At 43.8% G+C, this 9,437-nt stretch overlaps 1 protein-coding gene and 1 long non-coding RNA gene across 2 annotated transcripts in view; one reads left to right on the top strand and one right to left on the bottom strand.

The window, feature by feature from the left end:
• The window catches only part of LOC116686189 (uncharacterized), an 8,624-nt gene extending 4,302 nt beyond the window's left edge, over positions 1-4,322 (top strand). Inside the window, exon 2 of the long non-coding RNA XR_004331172.1 lies at positions 4,290-4,322. This is a non-coding gene — a long non-coding RNA (uncharacterized LOC116686189). The remainder of the gene's footprint in view (positions 1-4,289) is intronic.
• Positions 1-9,437, bottom strand: part of sec14l7 (SEC14-like lipid binding 7) — a 19,969-nt gene that overhangs the window by 2,994 nt on the left and 7,538 nt on the right. The gene's annotated exons all lie outside the window — the stretch shown is intronic.

The following is a 9,437-nucleotide window of genomic DNA, read 5'->3' as shown; positions in this document are numbered from 1 at the left end:
AAACACATTTTTAGTGGTGGGGGAAACCGGAGAAAGCCCCCGCAGACAGGTGGAGAACATGCGAACTCCACACAGGAAGGCCCAGGACCACCAGGGTTTGAACCCAGTACCTTCTTGCCTAAGGCCCCCCCGGTGCTAACACTCGGGCCACCCTGCCGCCTAACGTTGCTCAGGGTACTTTCTTTCAGGAAGACCTAACTTTTAATCAGTGTCCTCCTAAATCAGCTGTTTTCCTAATAAATGGACTTTTTTGCTGTGTATAACAGTCGCATATCTGCAGCTAGTCTCTCCCGATTTAAATGTGGCTCAGCGTAAATTCTTTCAGGAAGACCTCATTTAGTCAAGGCTCCTTTCCTAAATGGAATCAGCTGTTGGAGGCGTTCACCTTCCTGCTCAACCAATCAGGATCATACACAAATTACAAGGGCCAATCACCGAGTCACACCGGTCCGGAGACTCCTTCGGTCCGGTCTTCGGGCTCCACCACCGGTGTCTAGACTCCATCGGGGGGAGCTGATGGTTCTCTACCTCTATGTATAGATGTACGAGATATTTGTATAGTGATGGAGTCTAATCGGCAAAGACTTTGTACATTTTATTGAGCTGTACAATAAACCTAATTTGCATGTCTGCCAAACATGTCTCTCCTGATTGAATTAAAAGTACGTCATGTGATGAGGGGGAACCTAATTCAGGTATAGATTAGTCTTCACTTCTTTTGGACTCCCTCCAAATTGTTTAGAATTGGTCTGAAAGACATCAAATTGTATGAAATGTAAGCCAGGGGACGGCCAGTTACATCATGTCCTATGATGAACTCCAGGAACGCTGGACATACACTCACCGGCCACTTTATTAGGTACACCTGTCCAACTGCTCGTTAACACTTAATTTCTAAGCAGCCAATCACATGGCGGCAACTCAGTGCATTTAGGCATGTAGACATGGTCAAGAGAATCTCCTGCAGTTCAAACCGAGCATCAGAATGGATCCATCCTGCCTTGTATCAACGGTTCAGGCTGGTGGTGGTGGTGTCATGGTGTGGGGAATATTTTCTTGGCACTCTTTGGGCCCCTTGGTACCAATTGAGCATCGTTGCAACGCCACAGCCTACCTGAGTATTGTTGCTGACCATGTCCATCCCTTTATGACCATAATGTACCCAACTTCTGATGGCTACTTTCGCAGGATAATGCGCCATGTCATAAAGCTGGAATCATCACGACTGGTTTCTTGAACATGACAATGAGTTGGCTGTACTCAAATGGCCTCCACAGTCCCAATCTCAATCAATAGAGCATCTTGGGATGTGGTGGAACGGGAGATTCGCATCATGGATGTGCAGCCGACAATCTCGGCAACTGTGTGATGCCATCATGTCAATATGGACCAAACTCCCTGAGGAATGCTTCCAGCACCTTGTTGAATCTATGCCACGAAGAATTGAGGCAGTTCTGAAGGCAAAAGGGGGTCCAACCCGTTACCAGCATGGGGTACCTAATAAAGTGGCCGGTGAGTGTAGATATACGATAACCTCTGTCAGATTGCAGCCCACGACTGTTGTGTGTTCATGTAGTGAGTTGTATGTTGTTAACCCTTGTGTTGTCTTCCCGTCAGAATTGAAAATCAACCCTTTTTTTAAGCTTTAAATCAACGTTTTAAAGTTTTTCTTACATTTTTGTCCCTTTTTTCAACACTTTTGATGCTTTGTTTTCAATGTTTGTCACTCTTTTTTACATTTAACAATATACGTAACACTAACTTATTAACTTTAGTTTTACAGTAATTTATGGTCACTAAACCTCATTTATAGGAAATTGTACCTTATGTTTGAGTTAGAAAAGCAGAAATTTGGAATTATTTAGACTAAAATTAAAGGAATGGACCCACACACACACACCCACACCACACACACACACAACACACCAACACGGACTGCCACTCCACCCCCGGCCGCACTTATAGAAACACCTTGACAGTTGAGAAATTAAAAGTACGACAAACTAAATGAACTAAGATTTGCATTAATTAAAGGGACTATATCTAACTTTAATGTTCTGAACCTGTGTTATAGTTCCATCTGATGACCATAACAACGTAATATAACACTGTAATCCTGGTGTAGGGTAGTAAGTTTTACGGCGGGATTGTGGCATATTCGTTAAGAAGGTGTCCCGGTTTAGTGTATGAGCTTTACGTGGGGGTTACGGTAGTTGGGCGCATCTGTCGGGGCAGTAGTGGACCGGTTGGTGACTTGTGCTATAGAGCAAACTTTTACCTTGACCTGACCTTTGACCTAGTGCCTAACAGCAAACTTCCAGGAAAAGGCCGGGAGACGGCGCTACCGTAACTACTGCGGTTCACTGACCTCAGAGCTCGGACGCGACTCTGGGGACTTCCAAACCCGACTGAACAACGTTCCAGTTTACCAGTCGGATTTGAATTGTTTTCATTAGTCGAGGCCAGATTAGCCTTTGTTACATTTAGCACACAAAAATGATTCAAGCTCTACCGATTCAAAACGGATTCATAGAAATTCCAATTTTCTTTTTTGTTTTGTATTGGCGTGTGTTATGGTTTGGGGTTTTTTGTGTTGGTTTGTTTTCCTGTTTTGCCTCCCTGTGGATGTCTCAGGGTTTTCCCTCAGTCGCGTGTGCCTGATCGGTCTCCTGTTCCCGGTTGAGCGTCTGTCTGCTCCGTTCCTGTGTATTTTGTAGTACGGTTTCCTGTCTTGTCTGATCTGTCTAGCTTTACTTTTGTCCGTCTGATTGTCCAGCCCACCCAATGGATTCACCTGATGTCTCACCTGTTCTCCATTACCCTCGTTGCCTCTTGTATTTAACCCCTGTGTTTTTCTTGTCCTTGTTGTCAGATCCTTCCAGTTCTTTTGACTAGGCGGCAATGTTCCTGTAAGCGTGTTCAGCTTACCTGTGCGTGTATTTCCCAGTTTTTACTTAGTCTTCCCCCGGACACTGCTTTTGGATCGCTTCCTTTTGAGCCTTTGTTTTCTTGGTGTTGGGCTTTTCATGTTTTGGGACGTCACCTTCCCGCACCTATTGTTTTTGACTGTTCAAATAAACCCGATTTATACCTTCCCTTCCTGCCTCCCTATTCTCTGCATTTGGGGTCCTCCATTTTGCTGTACCGTAACAGCGTGTATACTATCACATTTACATACTGAGATAGTTTTGTTAATTGAATTGAATTGTGCACCCTTTAGAACGCATTACGCTGTTTTTTTGTGCATCCAAACAGCGTAGATAGAAGATGGACACGCGTGTCTGACGACTGATTTAGTGAGACACAAGTCACACAGAAGAGCTAATCTAACTGTTTGTTCCTACAGCTTTCAGAGCTGGGTCGATCTGGAATCTTGCCCCTTATAGGTCTGAGGGCATTGAACTGGCGGCCACTGCGCCACAACCTGAGCCTCCGTACATGGGCGCATAGTCACCAGGTGAGCTACCCAGGGCCCCAATAATCCTTAACTTGTTAAAGGTCACTTAATTGTAAACAATTCATTTTATTTATTGATAGTATCAAATCATAACAAGAGTTATCTCAGACCTTTACAGACGGAGCAGTGTCAAGACACACTCTATATTACAAAAATTCCAGTAATTTCCCGGTAGGTGGGTCCTTGATGGTCCGGTGGGGGGGGGGGGGTGTAGAAAGAACAGTCACAATAAAGATAATGACAGTGACAGATATAGAAGTTTTAGTAGTTCACGGCGTAGCATGGCACAGCAGGGCGTTATTAGGTTTGTAGTAGGGCACGGCATGGTGTTATAAGGTGTAGCAGGGCACTGCAGAGCGTAGCAGCGATGTAGCGGTGTAGCAGGGTGTAGCAGGGTGTAGCAGGATGTGGCAGGGCACGGCAGAGCGTATCAGGGTGTGGCAGGACTTAACAGGCACTGCAAGCGTTATGGGTGTAGCAGGACGTGGAGGGTGTGCAGCCAAGACAGGGCATGCAGGGCGTTTATAGGGTAGCAACCGTAGCAGGGGAGCAGACCGTAGCAGGATGTAGCAGACCGTAGCAGGGTGTAGCAGACCGTAGCAGGGTGTAGCAAACTGTAGCAGGATGTAGCAGGGTGTAGCAGGGCGTAGCAGGGTGTGGCAGGGTGCAGCAGACCGTAGCAGGATGTAGCAGGGTGTGGCAGGGCGGAGCAGGGCGGAGCAGGACGCGGAGCAGGACCACAGCGACAGCTACAACCAGGATTTAGATGCCACTCTAAGGAAAACCGCTGTGCAAAAAAACACAAGGACTCCGGGGAATAAGCTCCTCAGAGGTTAACGTTATCTGGTTTGAAACAAGTTTTTCTTGATATTCTTGATCTTCTTTGTCGTCTGAATTGTCACAAATTGTAAATCTTGACACATCACATGGATTAACTAGCGACAACAACCCCCCCCCCCCTTTGATGTGAAAACATTGATCCAGGTGTCACTGATTAGTGAAAGTCTGATGGATCTGGGTTCTGGATCAGTCTCCTGGGCTGCGTGGACTCTGTTCTGGATCAGTCTCCTGGGCTGCTTGGACTCTGTTCTGGATCAGTCTCCTGGGCTGCGTGGACTCTGTCCGTCTGGAGGAGGAAGAACCTCCACCTTGTAGCTCACCCTCTTGGACTGCAGGATGCTGTAGCTGTTGTCAAAACACAGCACGTCTGCACACAGTGAAGAACACGACGGTTAAAGGGACTTTATGGAACTTTTTAACGTTTCTGAAGCTCATTTTTCACACAATTATCTTTTTTTTTTTTAACCCTTGTGTTGTCTTCCCGTTAACCATGAACTTGTCCTTCCAGGTCAAAATTGAAAATAAATATTTTTGATCCAACGTTTTTGTCTCTTTATCTGATTTATTTGTCACTTTTTCCATGCTATTGGTGCTTTTTTTTTCTTAAACCTGAGCTGGTTTAATAACAGGTTTTACACTTATTCTTGGAATTCATGGTCAACAAACCTCATTTGTATCAAATTATACATAGGTTTCTAGTTAAAAAGGCAGAAATTAGGAATTATTTTGACTAACAGTTAAGATCAGAGGATGTTGAGTGGATCTCAGACGGGTAGATGTCAAAGTTTAGTCCGGATGCTGGTTTGAAACCATTAAAAAAAAGAATTCAAATGCTATAAGATTCAATAAAACAGCCAAAAGATTCAATGAAAGTAAATCATTAATTTTACTGAAGAACGTTTTTATGTGCGATTTGGTTGAAAGAAATCCATATTCGATATTAAACACTTTGAAACGGGTCAATTTGACCCAGGACAACACAAGGGTTAAAAATGTTTTTTTGGGGCATTTTTAGGCTTTTATTTGACAGGACAGATGAAGACATGAAAGGAGAAGAGAGAGAGGAATGACATGGGCGCCCGCTCTACCAACTGAGCCACCGGCGCCCTCAACAACGATCTTAAATGACCGAAACAGCCATCGAACAGGGAAAACAACTCTATTATTATGAAGTTTTAGTAAATCACCTGCCTGGTCCACTATGGAGTTGAATGAGCTTCACCCCCCCCCCAACCAACCGGACTACACGCCAAAACACTCCGGGGTCTGGTGAAAACGGACCAGACAATCTCTGGTGCTAGCCTGCAATTTCAACCTTGCCCATTGTTATTATTATTTCTTATTGTGAGCAAACAATCGCTGTTGTCAGTGTGACATTGTCATCTCCCTCTGTCAGGTTCGCCCTCTCTCTTCCCGTAATCTTTGTAATTTTTCATAGATAAAACCTTCCTGCATAATTTAATAAGGAGTTCACCAGCACTGTGTTTACATAGAGTTTGTACTGATTAGCTGCAGAAAACAAAAGTTAGTAGTCATTGCAGTCAGGATTTTACAGCACTTTCAAAATAAGAGGAGAATAAGCAGGAGCATTCAAATGCCATGGGGGGGGCAAAACAAAGGGAGAACGGGCCAAACTTGGCCCGCGGGCCCCAAATTGGGCAGCCTTGGACTAGCTGCTCATTGTTCCTTCTAAAATATTAACCAAACAAGAAAAGAAAAGATGCAAAACTAAATGAACAATACGACAGGACATATAGGTGTGAAAGCACCTCGACCATCCGCAAGAAAGACTCCCCAAAATGTCAAGAAGTCAAACCTCCTTTTGATATTATTCATAGATAAATCCTATGGTCACTTACTTTTGCTCTATCATTTAATTACATGTTATTCTATTATTTCACATCACTTCTCATGACATTGCATATTTTTTGTGCTATGACCCCTAACTTTACTTGACAATCTCTTTCCACTTTACATTCATTCAGTACTTTTGCACATTGTCTGGTGTCTGTTGGTTTTTTGTTGTTCTTTACTGTAGAAAAATATTGCTGTATTCATTCATTCATTCATTCATTCGTATTTATTATACAGGAAAGTTAGAAAAAGTAACATTACATTAACACATAAAAACGGACCTGACTCAGTTTAAAAACTGGTTTTCAGCAGGTTCCGTTCTGCAGAAACGTAAAACCTGGGTCCAGCACGTCGGGACAGACGTTACTACAAGACGTAAACAAGGGAACTTCCCCATTGTGGGTGAATAGAGTATTATCTAATCTAATCCAATGCTTCGGTGTGCGGGGACTCACAGACTCCGGGCTCGGTGCAGGTGAGACAGCTGTCTTCAGGGACCAGGTGTGCGTTGTAGCGTTCGCTGGGCAGGACCTGCAGCATCTCCGCCACTTCCTGTCTGCCGCCATCTTTGGTCCTCTGTACACCCCAAACCCGATGTCTGCTCCGTCACTGGCAAACTGCCACCTGAGAGGAAACACAGCGCGTTACAGCTGCAAAGAAATTATGTAATTGATCAGTTTGCAACTTATTCATCTCCACTATTTTAATAATCAATAAATCAGTTAAGTCATTTTTGAATGAAAAATTCTCTGATTCCAGCTCCTTAAATGTGATATTTTCTAGTTTCTCCCTCCTCTGTGACAGTAAACTGAACATCTTTGAGTTGTCAAAACGAGACACTTGAGGACATGTCTTGGACTTTTGGGGAACACTGATCCACATTTTCAACATTGACCACAAAAGGAGAATAAGGAACAAGAGAGGAGAAAACAAAACGAAAGAGAAGAAGAAACGGGAGGAGAGGAAATAACAAAGAGCAGAAGGAGAAGGAAACGAGGAAACGAGGCGAGAGGAGATGAGTGGACATAAAAGAAAAAACAACATCAATCTAAGCATGTTTTCAGATAAAACAGAAAGAAAAAGAACAGAGAATAAAGGTTAAATGTGTTTCAACAGAATCTGTAGGAATCTTAATAATACAAAAAAATTCATTACATTTTATAGGCTAGCACTTTACATAGACCCAAAGCGCTTCAGAGTGGGGGGGGCTACTTTCTAACACCATCGATGTGTAGCCCCACCCAGGTGATGCACGGCAGCCTCCACCACATCATCAGCTTGGTAGAGAGGGGGGGGGGGGGAAACACATTTTAGTGGTGGGGGAAACCGGAGAAAGCCCCCGCAGACAGGTGGAGACATGCGAACTCCACACAGGAAGGCCCAGGACCACCAGGGTTTGAACCCTACCTTCTTGCCTAAGGCCCCCCGGTGCTAACACTCGGGCCACCCTGCCGCCTAACGTTGCTCAGGGTACTTTCTTTCAGGAAGACCTAACTTTATCAGTGTCCTCCTAATCAGCTGTTTTCCTAATAAATGGACTTTTTTGCTGTGTATAACAGTCGCATATCTGCAGCTAGTCTCTCCCGATTTAAAGTGGCTCAGCGTAAATTCTTTCAGGAAGACCTCATTTAGTCAAGGCTCCTTTCCTAAATGGAATCAGCTGTTGGAGGCGTTCACCTTCCTGCTCAACCAATCAGGATCATACACAATTACAAGGGCCAATCACCGAGTCACACCGGTCCGGAACTCCTTCGGTCCGGTTCGGGCTCCACCACCGGTGTCTAGCTCCATCGGGGGGAGCTATGGTTCTCTACCTCTATGTATAGATGTACGAGTATTTGTATAGTGATGGGTCTAATCGGCAAACTTTGTACATTTTATTGAGCTGTACAATAAACCTAATTTGCATGTCTGCCAAACATGTCTCTCCTATTAATTAAAAGTACGTCATGTGATGAGGGGGAACCTAATTCAGGTATAGATTGTCTTCACTTCTTTTGGACTCCCTCCAAATTGTTTAGAATGGTCTGAAAGACATCAACATTGTATGAAATGTAAGCCAGGGGACGCCATTACATCATGTCTATGATGAACTCCAGGAACGCTGGACATACACTCACCGGCCCTTTATTAGGTACACCTGTCCAACTGCTCGTTAACACTTAATTTCTAAGCAGCCAATCACATGGCGGCACTCAGTGCATTTAGGCATGTAGACATGGTCAAGAGAATCTCCTGCAGTTCAAACGAGCATCAGAATGGATCCATCCTGCCTGTATCAACGGTTCAGGCTGGTGGTGGTGGTGTCATGGTGGGGAATATTTTCTTGGCACTCTTTGGGCCCTTGGTACCAATTGAGCATCGTTTGCAACGCACAAGCCTACCTGAGTATTGTTGCTGACCATGTCCATCCCTTTATGACCATAATGTACCCAACTTCTGATGGCTACTTTCAGCAGGATAATGCGCCATGTCATAAAGCTGGAATCATCACGATGGTTTCTTGAACATGACAATGAGTTGGCTGTACTCAAATGGCCTCCACAGTCCCAATCTCATCAATAGAGCATCTTGGGATGTGGTGGAACGGGAGATTCGCATCATGGATGTGCAGCCGACAATCTCGGCAACTGTGATGCCATCATGTCATATGGACCAAACTCCCTGAGGAATGCTTCCAGCACCTTGTTGAATCTATGCCACGAAGAATTGAGGCAGTTCTGAAGGCAAAAGGGGGTCCAACCCGTTACCACGCATGGGGTACCTAATAAAGTGGCGGTGAGTGTAGATATACGATAACCTCTGTCAGATTGCAGCCCACGACTGTGTGTGTGTCATGTAGTGAGTGTATGTTGTTAACCTGTGTTGTCTTCCCTCAGAATTGAAAATCAACCCTTTTTTAAGTTCTAAATCAACGTTTTAAGTTTTTTACATTTTGTCCCTTTTTTCAACACTTTGATGCTTTTTTTCAATGTTTGTCACTCTTTTTCATTTAACAATATACGTAACACTAACTTATTAACTTTAGTTTTACAGTAATTTATGGTCACTAAACCTCATTTATAGGAAATTGTACCTTATGTTTGAGTTAGAAAAGCAGAAATTTGGAATTATTTAGACTAAAATTAAAGGAATGGATGTTGATGGATAATCATAGACTGGAATATGTCAACTTTTACTCAATGCTATTTCAAAAACACTTCAATTTGTTTTCTTCAAATGCTATAAAATTGAATAAGACGCCCCAAAATTAATGAAAGTAGAGATGTGTACTTGCCAAAGAGCG

The sequence above is a fragment of the Etheostoma spectabile genome, unplaced genomic scaffold (genome assembly GCF_008692095.1).
Source record: "Etheostoma spectabile isolate EspeVRDwgs_2016 unplaced genomic scaffold, UIUC_Espe_1.0 scaffold325, whole genome shotgun sequence".
NCBI lineage: Eukaryota > Metazoa > Chordata > Actinopteri > Perciformes > Percidae > Etheostoma > Etheostoma spectabile.
This window is presented reverse-complemented; position numbering and strand designations above follow the sequence as displayed.